The 16,167-nt window shown below is 40.4% G+C and overlaps 1 protein-coding gene across 1 annotated transcript in view; it reads right to left on the bottom strand.

Moving 5' to 3' along the window:
- LOC139480453 (neurocalcin homolog) overlaps window positions 1-8,053 on the bottom strand; it is a 123,294-nt gene extending 115,241 nt beyond the window's left edge. Inside the window, exon 1 of the mRNA XM_071263529.1 lies at window positions 7,963-8,053. The gene's annotated coding sequence lies outside the window, so the exon portion shown is untranslated. The remainder of the gene's footprint in view (window positions 1-7,962) is intronic.
- Window positions 8,054-16,167: the final 8,114 nt, after the last annotated feature.

Genomic DNA, 16,167 nt, shown 5'->3' with positions numbered 1-16,167 from the left:
CAGTCAAAGTCAAACTTCTAAACTAGCAAAAGGCACCAATTTTTCCCGATTAACAAATCCACCAAGTTTTGACAAATAATTATGAAAAGTTTGGATTCTGCTCCAGAAACAACGCCTATCTCCGTTATTTAAGTCTAACTTCCAGCAATATCACGGCGGGGGACAGCAGAAATGGGCTCCACACATTGTACCCATGTGGGGAATTGTTGCCATGCCTCCAGTATAACCAGCGCACACGTTAACCACAAGGCGACCCAACCACCCTCAAGGTGGCAGAACTGCTACAGTATCAGGATACAAATGTTAAGAACAGCTTGGTAATTATTTGAAATTCACAAGAATTAAATATTTATACACTAAACCGCAGAATATTCTAAAATAGGTGGAGCACGGCATATCAGACTGTCTGATATAGATGATAAATCAAGTAAAACAAAAGAAACATGGACTCTAAATGTCAACTCAAGCATCGAGTGTTGGCAATTGTCAAATCAACAGCTATATAAACATCTGTCGTCTATACATAAACGTTTCATCGTGTCATAAACTTCCCACACAACTACAACATGAAATCGTTAATGTTAATGCTCAATAGATATATTACAAATGATTCCATAGCATTTCATTGGCTAATCAAGCATTGCTTTTTTTGAATTTGTTTCCACAGTGTAAATGCTCATCCACCCTTTGCAGTCTGACAAGAAATTCACAACAGTGAGTGAGTGAGTGAGTTTTAAATGCCACTATTTCAATATATCATGGTGTGTCAGCTAGGTGTGGGAGGAAAGGCTGATGTGATGCACGTCATAGACGTTTATCACAAGCATGGATGTGTTGCTGGAAGCCACAGAAACTTTAATTGCCGGGTGAATCTGTGATTCAAAAATACTTTCATAGGTTTCTGGCACATTTAAGGCACGCTAAGGGAAGCAAGTTCCTGTGGCGCCTTAGACAACTTGACCACCCGTGTCCCCTCAACAAAACACAACAACAAAACATTTAGAACTTTTCAAATTTTATGTTTCACTACACATGATGGGTCAGTTAAATGTGGGAGGAAAGCCTGAAGAAATGGGAGTCATAGATGCTTACCACTTGAACGAGTAAGTGTGTTAAAGTGTTAAGTCACGTCAACTCTATTTAAGCCATATTGTGCCCAGATCAGTTATGAACTCTATATCATATAACATCCTATCAAACCAGTACATGTTAAAAGAAATACATTTAAACCATGTTTGAAAATACTGCAAATGTTTAAGTATCAAACAATGATAACAACACATACACAAGGGCTATAGACAGTCAGTTAGTGCGTGTGGATGCTTGTACTATTCTGGACTAATGCTGGAGTAGCCCCAAAATACCATTCCAGAGTTTAAAATGGATACCCCACTCAGACACAATACAATAGTCCTTGTTTTATCCCCTAAATGCCAAGGCCCAGGCAAGGTGACAACAAGTACCATCTTTAAACTTCTTTTGGTATATCACACACTGGGATTGAACCCTTGACCTACCCCCTCTACAGGCAGACTCTCTATCCACTAGACCACAGAGGCGGTCAAATCCTACAGAATAGAACTATTACTGAATTTGACAGTCTGACAATACATTGAACCTTACACAGGTGTGGTAGAAGGACAAATGAATCAGCAATGTACATGTCCCTACAGGTATATGTGAGAGTTCTGTTTTGGGGCCAATCATTCACGAGTGAGTATTGTTTTATGCCACCACCATATTTTCAGCAACTTGAAGCAGCACACAAGCTCCCGTCTCATCAAACCCTGTGGTTAGTCATCTCCAACTGCATGTGAGCAGCACGTCCACACACGATTGTCAGCATGTCTTGGATTACAAGATAATGTACTACATTGTGTTTCTAACCACATTGTAATGACAATTCCAGCATTTAGTCGCCTATAATTGGAAGGAACTTTAGTGAAATCAATGACTAGTGATTACTCTCAGCAAGAACACCTCTGCCATATTGGAACCGACTGTTGCCAGGGGCACAAGAACTACAACAACATGAGAAACTGGACACCAATGCAGGTCTAGCCTTGGCAGTGTTGTCCACTATCCATCTCTGGAATAAGGGTAATACTTCGGAGTGTGGGGTTTTAGCAGTTTTTTCCCTGCGGAGGGAATGAAGAGAGCCCATGTAACGTGGAAAAACAGTGGACATACTGGCATCGGACATATGGTCTGGTATGTGTCTAGGAATGTCACAACTCATTGTTTGTTGTTTAGAGTCACACTCAGCTATAAGTAAGCAACCTTTAAAGAAACAAACACCCTGGATCAAATAATTCAGTGACTGATACGAGTACAACTTGTTGAGGTTCTAGGATCAGTTTTCCATATAAAAAAATTGCCAGGCTGCCATCAGGACCTACAGACTTTAGAAGCTGACCGTGTGAAGAAGACAAATTTGTCATCAGACACATAAGAGTGACAAAACCCTTTCCTTTATCAAAAGAAAACTCTGCTTAAAGCAGAATCCCTTGTTTGATTACGACAATACCAAAACGTGTGTATTAATCCCTATCAAAATGATGACACCAGGGCCCACTTGCACAATCTTAGCACTAAGATGAACTCCAATACTTTAACACAGGCTTGCGATTATCTTAGCACTAAGATGGCTTTGTGCAAGTGGGCCTTAGTGCTCATGAAGCTAATCCTACCTAAAAGATGTCAGGTTCTTGATAACAAAATAAACATACATGCTCCCCAAAAGTGGTGTGTTCCAAGAGATCAACATCATGTGTGATACTGCCCTGTTGGCGTACATACACTCGTGGATGGTTGATACATATTTCTCACTTTCATCAAATTCTAGGATCAGAACTTCAGGCACGTAGTGTGAACTCTTAAAGTAACTTCTATTAATAATCAATTCCATAATCCAACATCCAGCTTGTTTAACAAAGTAGAGAGATAATCACTTCAAAAACATCAAAATCAATGTCAACAAAATAGTGTGTGCATGTAACCATACCCTCATGCTGAGACTGTTTTCTTATCAATATGGAACTTTGTTTAACATAACTATGGAGACATTGATCCTAGCCTGGTCGATCCTACTCTACCTTCTCTATCAACCTTATTAGAGACAGATGGTGTGAGGGGACCAAAGGTGGACTTTTCAGGTGTACTCTTGGAAGAATCAAACCGGAATTGACTTTATATCCTGCCAGTGTGGGGTTTATGTCCTATAACAGCTATATCCTGCCTGTCTGTGGTTTATGTCTTATAACAGCTATATCCTGCCTGTCTGGGGTTTATGTCCTATAACAGCTATATCCTGCCTGTCTGGGGTTTATGTCCTATAACAGCTATATCCTGCCTGTCTGGGGTTTATGTCCTATAACAGCTATATCCTGCCTGTCTGGGGTTTATGTCTTATAACAGCTATATCCTGCCTGTCTGGGGTTTATGTCCTATAACAGCTATATCCTGCCTGTCTGGGGTTTATGTCCTATAATAGCTATATCCTGCCTGTCTGGGGTTTATGTCCTATAACAGCTATATCCTGCCTGTCTGGGGTTTATGTCTTATAACAGCTATATCCTGCCTGTCTGGGGTTTATGTCCTATAACAGCTATATCCTGCCTGTCTGGGGTTTATGTCTTGTAACAGCTATATCCTGCCTGTCTGGGGTTTATGTCCTATAATAGCTATATCCTGCCTGTCTGGGGTTTATGTCCTATAACAGCTATATCCTGCCTGTCTGGGGTTTATGTCTTATAACAGCTATATCCTGCCTGTCTGGGGTTTATGTCCTATAACAGCTATATCCTGCCTGTCTGGGGTTTATGTCTTGTAACAGCTATATCCTGCCAATCTGGGGTTTATGTCCTATAACAGCTATATCCTGCCTGTCTGTGGTTTATGTCCTATAACAGCTATATCCTGCCAGTCTGGGGTTTATGTCCTATAACAGCTATATCCTGCCTGTCTGGGGTTTATGTCCTATAACAGCTATATCCTGCCAGTCTGGGCATTATGTCCTATAACAGCTATATCCTGCCTGTCTGTGGTTTATGTCCTATAACAGCTATATCCTGCCTGTCTGGGGTTTATGTCCTATAACAGCTATATCCTGCCAGTCTGGAGTTTATGTCCTATAACAAGTATAGCCTGCCTGTCTGGGGTTTATGTCCTATAGCATACATATGCATTCAGTCTGGGGTTTACATCCTATAACAGCTACATCCTGCCTGTCTGGGGTTTACATCCTATAACAGCTACATCCTGCCAGTCTGGGCTTTATGTCCTGTAACAGCTACATGTATATCCTGCCTGTCTGGGGTTTTACTCCTATTGCACCTATATCCTGCCTGTCTCGGGTTTATGTCCTATAACAGCTATATCCTGCCAGTCTGGGATTTTTGTCCTATAACAGCAATATCCTGCCAGTCTGGGATTTTTGTCCTATAACAAGTATAGCCTTCCTGTCTCGGGTTTATGTCCTATAACATACATATGCATTCAGTCTGGGGTTTATGTCCTATAACAGCTATATCCTGCCTGTCTGGGGTTTACATCCTATAACAGCTACATCCTGCCTGTCTGGGGTTTACATCCTATAACAGCTATATCCTGCCAGTCTGGGGTTTATGTCCTATAACAAGTATAGCCTGCCTGTCTTGTGTTTAGGTCCTATAACATACATATGCATTCAGTCTGGGGTTTATGTCCTATAACAGCTATATCCTGCCAGGCTGGGGTTTATGTCCTGTAACAAGTATAGCCTGCCTGTCTCGTGTTTAGGTCCTATAACATACATATGCATTCAGTCTGGGGTTTATGTCCTATAACAGCTACATCCTGCCTGTCTGGGGTTTACATCCTACAACAGCTATATCCTGCCAGTCTGGGGTTTATGTCCTTTAACAGCTATATCCTGCCAGTCTGGGGTTTATGTCCTATAACAGCTATATCCTGCCTGTCTGGGGTTTACGTCCTATAACAGCTATATCCTGTCAGTCTGGGGTTTATGTCCTATAACATCTACATCCTGCCTGTCAGGGGTTTATGTCTTATTACAGCTATATCCTGCCAGTCTGGGGTTTATGTCCTATAACAGCTATATCCTGCCAGTCTGGGGTTTATGTCCTATAACAGCTACATCCTGCCTGTCTGGAGTTTTTGGTCCTATAACAGCTACATCCTGCCTGTCTGGGGTTTATGTCTTATAACAGCTATATCCTGCCAGTCTTGGGTTTATGTCCTATAACAGCTATATCCTGGTAGTCTGGGGTTTATGTCCTATAACAGCTATATCCTGCCAGTCTGGAGTTTACGTCCTATAACAGCTACATGTATATCCTGCCTGTCTTGGGTTTTACTCCTATTGCACCTATATCCTGCCTGTCTTGGGTTTATGTCCTATAACAGCTATATCCTGCCAGTCTGGGATTTTTGTCCTATAACAGCTGTGTCCTGCCAGTCTGGGGATGATGTCCTATTGCACCTATATCCTGCCAGTCTGGGATTTTTGTCCTATAGCACCTATATCCTGCCAGTCTGGGATTTTTGTCCTATAACAGCTATATCCTGCCTGTCTTGGGTTTATGTCCTTTAACAGCTATATCCTGCCAGTCTGGGATTTTTGTCCTATAGCACCTATATCCTGCCAGTCTGGGATTTTTGTCCTATAACAGCTACATACTCCCCCATCAACAGAAGGAATGGGGCCACATAGTAGGGTACTGAGGCTTTTGTTTAAATTATATATGAACATGCTCAGCCCCACATCGACACTAATGTTTGCGGCCAATTTTATGGTCTTGTGATGTGTTTCGAACACAGACCTTTTGATCCGAAGCCAAGCATCATGTCCACATGACCAAAGAGGTTTACCCCATCAGCAAGCTGACAAGTTTAGGATGCAATCTGTGGGATGACTCCACACCCTGCTACATATGTAATAAAAAGGCTCCAAGCAATACAGTTATCAGACTCATTATTAACCAGCTCAGTGGATTGTTCCATTTTACACAAGAGATATGCTGTAATTGTGTCTTGATGCATCAACCATAGCATATGTCTATTTAACCTGATGAAAACTTGGCTGTGTGAGGAATGGGAGGACACCAAGTATGAGCATCCATGACTGGTCAGCACTGACCTTAAGTTACTGTAATCAACGTAATTAGCACTGGCACTGGCCAAAGGGGTCCCTCAATGCGATCTTGGATGGAAGTGCTTATCTGGATGCCGTCTTTCTATGCATGTTTTCACTCTTATCCATGTATAATATTAATGGGGATGGTAATTAGGGAGGGGTTGTCAATAACATCGGACAGCATCGTAAACAACAAGCTGAATACCTCTGTCCTTACACACACAGGATTCTTGTTTCTGTTTGAGTTGTTTCGATATTTCTCACCTACTAGTATGTTCAGGAAATATCAAATTCAAAATAAATAACTTGGAAAATTGACATGATGTACATGAAGATGACATGAGTGAGTGAGTATGGTTTTACACCGTTTTTAGCAATATTCCAGCAATATCACAGCGGGTGTCACCAGAAATGGGCTTCAGACCTTGTACCCATGTCGGGAATCGAACCCGGATCTTCGGCGTGACGAGCTAATGCTTTAACCACTAGGCTACCTGACCGCCAAGAAGATTACATGAAGCTGACAAGGCAAACATGCACCTCCAACTCCAGACTGCAGGGCAATAACTCTGTCTGTTCAAAGATCACATGCAGCACGAGGACCATTGGCTTGGGAGTGACAAGCGAATGAAATATTCCACTTATATTACAGCAAGGGACACCAAGAACTGGACCAATGAAGACCCTGCTCAAAATAGGTCTTCAGCAACCCATGCTTGCCGTAAAAGGCGATTATGCTTGTCGCATTAGGCGACTAATGGGATCAGGTGGTCAGGCCCGCTGACTTGGTTCATGCATGTCATCATATCCCAATTGCGTGGATCGATGCTCATGATGTCAATCACTGGATTGTCTGGTCCAGACTTGATTATTTACAAATCGCCATCATATAGCTGGAAAATTGCTGAGTGCGGCGTTAAACAACAAACAAACAACATACCAAGAATGGGCCTCATATCTCGTGACAATGAGAGGAAACAAACCTGGATCTTTCAGTGTGACAAGCAAACACTTACACCTCAAGGCTACCCCACAACCCCATTGTCTGGAAACTTTCCAGTTCAGAAGTAGGTTCACATGTTTTCCATAAGTTATTACGATCAATTCAGTGTAACAGTTCCATATCACATATCAGAGATAACGACTCAACTATTACATACACAACAATAATGACAAGGTATGCGCTTATTGAATCATATAACTACACACATTCCCCATCACCCAAACAGCCAATCATGAGAGAGAAATATGTTCTGTAAATATCAGGAAGCAAGACACGTACATTCAGTGAGTGATGTATTCATATTTCAAAATTCCCTCTGACTAATTGCCAGATGGCCTGTGTGTGTCAATTTAAGTATGACAAACATGCTAATATTAAAAACATTCACATGAGTAAGTGAATAATTATGCCAGGAAAAAAATAGCTGACAAAGCTTTAGAATGAATAATCATAAAATGTAATGCCAAAAAATATTTTCTTCACTACCAGAGAAAGAAGAGCCTGTGAAGGAATGGCCTGAGTCATCTGCTCTGCATATAAACAAACTGGTATGTCTGGTCCAATGTTCATTACAATGAAACACCTCCTGCAAATGCCACACTGACACCAGTGTATAACACTTACATTTATACCACAATGTCTGTTTTCTCCCGTGTACAGAGCTATGCGGACTACATTTAATATACATACATATAATATGTAAACAAGACATCACAGTGACATCACAGACAGTGTCCAATATTTGTGTGAGGATGGCACTGCTGGCGGGTGGCTGCACCAAGACGACTAAGGGGTGGGTTCAGGATGGTGGAATTGAGCCTACCTGCCAAGGAGGAGCTGAATCCAGATCACCTCTAGTATAAACAAAGCGATGTCCAAGCATATACCTGCTCCCAGAGAGTTGCTACTCGTTCTCAGAGCTGCTGAATGAATTAAATATGATGTGCCAAGCTAGCCAATCAGATCGCCAAGAAATTATCAATCACATGACCCTGCTGAAGCAGCAGTGGATCAATACATGCTAGAGCATGTGAGGGTCGGAGAGGGGAGGGTTGGCGCCTGTCCGGACACTTGGACAGACGGACAGAGCTACTGGTGACACACACAGTCTACTGGGCTGAGATGTGGTGGACACTTGTCTCCCTGTCACGGCAGCCAAGTCTTATAAATTATGCAGAATGAGTCGTATGGTGCCGCAAAGACTTCCTTATTCAGGATGTCTGCTAATAAAAGCTGGGGAACTGGTTCTGAGAAATATAACTTGTATTGCAGTCTGTAGGTCGTTAATGATGTACCTCTGTCTGTGCTAATTGCATGATCTGGGTCAAATGGGATCTGGAATTCTAACGTCATTCTCCGATCAAGGTGATTGCCAACAGAGCCAATTCCTCCACTGAAGAAATGGGGATTGTTCCACAAAGGTCAAGGTTAGATCAGTATTGATTTTGGGGGCGAGATTTGTTGTGAGACGAAGAGACCCTCGCTATTGGATTAGTCAATACATATTGTTACGCGTGCTGGCTCCACCTCAACACAACTTTACCTCCATTAGTGTATGGACGTCTAAACCTGTCAAACACTTCACACATGATGTGTGCATACACACTGGTGTCATGGCAACCCACACACCTCAACTTCTGGAAGATTCTCTTGAGGGAGAAAATGTGAACAACAAGTTGTACAACTTAGACTGCCATAATTGCTGTGAAAAAGGCAGCTCTGCTGTGTGCAACATAACACATCTCCCGGGTTGTAGACCTGTCAAATTGTTTGGTGGCTGTAAATGTGTCAAATCAAACAAGTCAAATTCTGAATCTCAAACATGAGTGAAATGAGTTTTAAACAAGTCCAAAAGAGCTATCAAAGACATCAAATACAAACCATATTGTCCATCTCAAACATAAGCCATAGTTAAGATCATAAATATATTTTTAAGCCAATTGTGGATCTGAAATATGAGTCCTATAAAATGTCTCAAATACAAAGTCATATCATATAATTATCTCTAATATGAATCCTAAAATATACTCACCGCCAAAAGAAGGCAAATACAACAATTTCATTTAGTGCTTCTCACTAAATGGGTTTATTGGAACCATAATGAACCTCTTTGTTTACCTCCGTTACATCATTTCCTCTTACAATCTCCCACCACTTACGCCACATTTCTACTTTCAATGACGTCATCAAACTTTCTTTCACGTGATCACCATCGTCTGTTAGTTCTGTCAAACTTTTCTGTACCCAGTTTTTGTACAGCAATTCTCAACTTTTGGCTCCCACCCACCCTCTCACTAGCTTGCCACAATCATATTCTCTCTAATCAATCTTGTGTATGTATATGGCACAGGGCAAACTATGTATATTGCTTATTAATTCAATGAATGTTACAGGTGGGCGTGGTTCTTGTTGGCTACAAATGTAAATATTGACTTTATCACCAAGTAATCATCAAAATTATCAGTCCTTGCTCTTCAGTGGGAATCTGTTCAGTCCCTCTGCTTCTCAGCGGATGGGTCTGATTTTCAGCAGAAACTTAGTATTTTGCTGCTGGCAACATAGTTGCCCATTGCTGCTGCTGCTGCTGCTGCTGCTTGCTGGTAACTCAAGTTGCCAAACATAACTCATTATAATGATAACTTAGGGCAGGCCACAAGTCCTGCCACACCTATGACCTTGAACCCAACATATGCCTTTCTTATTTCTCTTGCCTTGACAACTTTACAACAGGTTACTTTGCATGGGGTGTTTCAATAAATGTTGGTTAACATATAAAGACTTACTCACATTCAAGAGATATTAGATTGGTTCGATGCAGAAACAGTCATACTGGTATGTTGTGTGAAATGCCGCTCATGTCATACATACATCTCTTTTGGTGGTGAGTATGTATCTTTATTAAATCCTACGTACATTTTACATATATGTTAAACAAAATATATCAAGAATAAACAAGCGTGAAATACTCATATCCCCCGCCAATATGACATGTCCTGTTGCGTGCAATGCATTAGCCTGTGAACTATGTTCACTGGGCCTTTTTTTAAATGGCCTAATTGCAGCACTAAAAAAAGTTAGTACTGGTGTTGTTTTGCTATCTGCAGTTTATGATAGAATATGTTACTGTACTTGTAATGAGTAAGGATGAGACATATGGACGAACAACTTCTTTATTACAATTAGGAGGAATGGTTTCGGTGTAGGTTCTAACAACATTATCAAGCAAGTGAAGTACAGAGTATGGTTGACAAGAATATATTCAAGATAGGAGGCAGTTGTTTATACAGTTGAGTAGGTATAAGATCAGTTACACTGTTGTATTTGTCATGAGTTGTGTGTCTGCACGAAGTTAGTCAGTGAATGCAATAACCGTGTCCATGACACTTTTGGAGGAACATACACACAAGCGATGCAGAACTTACCAACCAGAAAGGAAATGTATTCAATACTGTGAGGTGACATTATGTGCCAAGTTTGGTGAAGAAATATGATACGGTTTTCAAGATCTGCTCTGGAAACGAGGACTACCGTCATTTTCAGTCTAAGTCAAAGTCGTTGCCATGGAAACTCAAAAAAAGAATTTTTTTTAAAAATCCGATACTATCAAAAGGCACCAGTTCACCACTAGACCTATCTATGTGCCAAATTTGGTCAAGAAATATGGTACGGATTTCAAGATCTGCTCCAGAAATGAAGACTACCACTATTTTCAGTCTAAATCAAAGTCCTTGCCATGGAAACTCGAAAAATATTTTTTGAAAAATCCCAAACTATCAAAAGGCACCAGTTCACCACTAGACCTACCTATATGCCAAGTTTTGTGATGAAATATGGTACGGTTTTGAAGATCTGCTCCGGAAACAAAATGTGATAGACGGACTGAAGGATGGACCGACGGCACCCATTCCTACATCCCTCTTCCACTTCGTGGCAGGGGATAACAATATCAAACATCGCAATCATAAGTCACAATATAATTCTAACATTTATTAATATTGTTCATGTATATTTGAAACATGTCAAGACTTGAACTATTATCAAAATTTGTCTCCTCATCGCAACAGTGTGGTATACCTTGGACAACATGTATCTACTCATAGCAACAGTGTGGTATACCTTGAACAACATGTATCTACTCATAGCAACAGTGTGGTATACCTTGGACAACATGTATCTACTCATAACAACAGTGTGATATACCTTGGACAACATGTGTCTACTCATCGCAACAGTGTGATATACCTTGGACAACATGTATCTACTCATAGCAACAGTGTGATATACCTTGGACAACATGTATCTATTCATAGTAACAGTGTGATATACCTTAGACAACATGTATCTACTCATAGCAACAGTGTGGTATACCTTGGACAACATGTATCTATTCATAGCAACAGTGTGATATACCTTGGACAACATGTATCTACTCATAGCAACAGTGTGATATACCTTGGACAACATGTATCTACTCATAGCAACAGTGTGATATACCTTGGACAACATGTATCTTCTCATAGCAACAGTGTGGTATACCTTGGACAACATGTGTCTACTCATAGCAACAGTGTGATATACCTTAGACAACATGTATCTACTCATAGCAACACTGTGATATACCTTGGTCAACATGTATCTACTCATAGCAACAGTGTGATATACCTTGGACAACATGTATCTATTCATAGCAAAACTGTGGTATACCTGGGACGACATGTATCTATTCATAGCAACAGTGTGGTATACCTTGGACGACATGTATCTACTCAAAGCAACAGTGTGATATACCTTGGACAACATGTGTCTACTCATAGCAACAGTGTGGTATACCTTGGATAACATGTACCTACTCATAGCAACAGTGTGATATACCTTAGACAACATGTGTCTACTCATAGCAACAGTGTGGTATACCTTAGACAACATGTGTCTACTCATAGCAACAGTGTGATATACCTTGGACAACATGTGTCTACTCATAGCAACAGTGTGGTATACCTTGTTCAACATGTATCTACTCATAGCAACAGTGTGGTATACCTTGGACAACATGTATCTACTCATCGCAACAGTGTGATATACCTTAGACAACATGTGTCTACTCATAGCAACAGTGTGGTATACCTTGGACAACATGTGTCTACTCATCGCAACACTGTGGTATACCTTGGACAACATGTGTCTACTCATCGCAACACTGTGGTATACCTTGGACAACATGTGTCTACTCATAGCAACAGTGTGGTATACCTTGGACAACATGTGTCTACTCATCGCAACACTGTGGTATACCTGGGACAACATGTGTCTACTCATAGCAACAGTGTGGTATACCTTGGTCAACATGTATCTACTCATAGCAACAGTGTGGTATACCTTGAACAACATGTATCTACTCATAGCAACAGTGTGGTATACCTTGGTCAACATGTATCTACTCATAGCAACAGTGTGGTATACCTTGGACAACATGTATCTACTCATAGCAACAGTGTGGTATACCTTGAACAACATGTATCTACTCATAGCAACAGTGTGGTATACCTTGGTCAACATGTATCTACTCATAGCAACAGTGTGGTATACCTTGAACAACATGTATCTACTCATAGCAACAGTGTGGTATACCTTGGTCAACATGTATCTACTCATAGCAACAGTGTGGTATACCTTGAACAACATGTGTCTACTCATAGCAACAGTGTGGTATACCTTGGTCAACATGTATCTACTCATAGCAACAGTGTGTTATACCTTGAACAACATGTATCTACTCATAGCAACAGTGTGGTATACCTTGGTCAACATGTATCTACTCATAGCAACAGTGTGGTATACCTTGGTCAATATGTATCTACTCATAGCAACAGTGTGATATACCTTGGTCAACATGTTTCTACTCATAGCAACAGTGTGATATACCTTGGTCAACATGTATCTACTCATAGCAACAGTGTGGTATACCTTGGACAACATGTGTCTCCTCATAGCAACAGTGTGATATACCTTGGTCAACATGTTTCTACTCATAGCAACAGTGTGGTATACCTTGGACAACATGTGTCTCCTCATAGCAACAGTGTGATATACCTTGGTCAACATGTTTCTACTCATAGCAACAGTGTGGTATACCTTGGACAACATGTGTCTACTCATAGCAACAGTGTGATATATCTTGGTCAACATGTGTCTACTCATAGCAACAGTGTGATATACCTTGGTCAACATGTTTCTACTCATAGCAACAGTGTGATATACCTTGGTCAACATGTTTCTACTCATAGCAACAGTGTGATATACCTTGGACAACATGTGTCTACTCATAGCAACACTGTGGTATACCTTGGACAACATGTGTACACATAGCAACAGTGTGATATACCTTGGTCAACATGTTTCTACTCATAGCAACAGTGTGGTATACCTTGGTCAACATGTGTACACATAGCAACAGTGTGGTATACCTTGGTCAACATGTTTCTACTCATAGCAACAGTGTGATATACCTTGGACAACATGTGTCTACTCATAGCAACAGTGTGGTATACCTTGGACAACATGTGTCTACTCATAGCAACAGTGTGGTATACCTTGGTCAACATGTTTCTACTCATAGCAACAGTGTGGTATACCTTGGTCAACATGTATCTACTCATAGCAACAGTGTGGTATACCTTGGACAACATGTGTCTACTCATAGCAACAGTGTGGTATACCTTGGACAACATGTGTACACATAGCAACAGTGTGGTATACCTTGGTCAACATGTGTACACATAGCAACAGTGTGATATACCTTGGTCAACATGTATCTACTCATAGCAACAGTGTGGTATACCTTGAACAACATGTGTCTACTCATAGCAACAGTGTGATATACCTTGGACAACATGTGTACACATAGCAACAGTGTGGTATACCTTGGACAACATGTGTCTACTCATAGCAACAGTGTGATATACCTTGGTCAACATGTATCTACTCATAGCAACAGTGTGGTATACCTTGAACAACATGTGTCTACTCATAGCAACAGTGTGATATACCTTGGACAACATGTGTACACATAGCAACAGTGTGATATACCTTGGTCAACATGTATCTACTCATAGCAACAGTGTGGTATACCTTGAACAACATGTGTCTACTCATAGCAACAGTGTGGTATACCTTGGACAACATGTGTACACATAGCAACAGTGTGGTATACCTTGGACAACATGTGTCTACTCATAGCAACAGTGTGATATGCCTTGGTCAACATGTGTCTACTCATAGCAACAGTGTGATATACCTTGGTCAACATGTTTCTACTCATAGCAACAGTGTGATATACCTTGGTCAACATGTTTCTACTCATAGCAACAGTGTGATATACCTTGGTCAACATGTTTCTACTCATAGCAACAGTGTGATATACCTTGGACAACATGTGTCTACTCATAGCAACAGTGTGGTATACCTTGGACAACATGTGTACACATAGCAACAGTGTGGTATACCTTGGACAACATGTATCTACTCATAGCAACAGTGTGATATACCTTGGTCAACATGTGTCTACTCATAGCAACAGTGTGGTATACCTTGGACAACATGTGTCTACTCATAGCAACAGTGTGGTATACCTTGGTCAACATGTGTCTACTCATAGCAACAGTGTGATATACCTTAGACAACATGTGTCTACTCATAGCAACAGTGTGATATACCTTGGTCAACATGTTTCTACTCATAGCAACAGTGTGGTATACCTTGGACAACATGTGTCTACTCATAGCAACACTGTGGTATACCTTGGACAACATGTGTACACATAGCAACAGTGTGATATACCTTGGTCAACATGTATCTACTCATAGCAACAGTGTGATATACCTTGGACAACATGTATCTACTCATAGCAACAGTGTGGTATACCTTGGACAACATGTGTCTACTCATAGCAACAGTGTGGTATACCTTGGTCAACATGTATCTACTCATAGCAACAGTGTGATATACCCTGGACAACATGTATACACATGGCAACAATAACGCGTGCATGAAGAATGAGCGAGTGAATTAGTTTTGAGCAATATTCCAGCAATATCAGGGTTGGGGACACCAGAAATAGGCTTCACACATTGTACCCATATCAGGAATCGAACGTCCACACATAGCAACAGTGTCGTACAGTAACATGATATACATGATACCTTACTATAGCCCATTCTAATTAATCCCTTTTCCACTTAATCAATGCTTACTTGCTTTCAGTACCAATCCAAGGAATCTCTCATGTATCTGTGATCAATCATTTCCCATGAATTCACTTTAATGAGGGGGACAAAAAAGTTGACTTTTTCCCTTTTTTAAAGTTTGATAACAAACAAGATTTCAAGGCCAGTTGCTCTTTACAGTTTTTCAAAGTAGAAGTATTTGTTTTAAAGAATATCATTTGACCATTTATCCTTTTCATTGTAATATACAACTGAAAAATGAGTCTTCTTTTCTCATTTAGAACAAATCATCATCAACTGCCATCCAACAATCAATCTTGAATTGCTCACCAATTGTTAAACACAAGCTCTTGCTATCCTTCAATTATTGATACCAATGCAATACACACTAAACATCATAATGACAAGCTCTCTAGTATTACTAAACAGGCCTATTAACAAATAAAAAACATAGAGAACAATTCAATACTTTGTATAACATTCAACAAAAGGATATTTTTCTTATCACTCACAGCTAATTCAAGCTGCTAGAGGCAAATGAAAAAGTACTGACACCCTTGTAACAGATGAACAATGGGGTGATATCAATTTTCGTTCATGGTGGAAGTAAACCAGGATGCATAATAGCTCCATAACAAATGATAAGCTTCAAGTGCCAAATAAACAGCAAGCTGTCAAATAGATAATGCAAAAAAACAATGATTTCTGTGTTGATATTTTGTGAAGAACACTGAAATAAAGGTACGCATCTATATATTTACATTTCAACTTCATAACCAATATGGAGGTAGAGTGGTCGTCTAGCT

This window comes from Haliotis cracherodii, unplaced genomic scaffold, assembly GCF_022045235.1.
Source record: "Haliotis cracherodii isolate W230 unplaced genomic scaffold, xgHalCrac1.p SCAF_4, whole genome shotgun sequence".
Taxonomy (NCBI): Eukaryota; Metazoa; Mollusca; class Gastropoda; order Lepetellida; family Haliotidae; genus Haliotis; species Haliotis cracherodii.
Note: the sequence above shows the minus strand (reverse complement) of the source record. Positions and strands in the feature narration are given on the sequence as shown.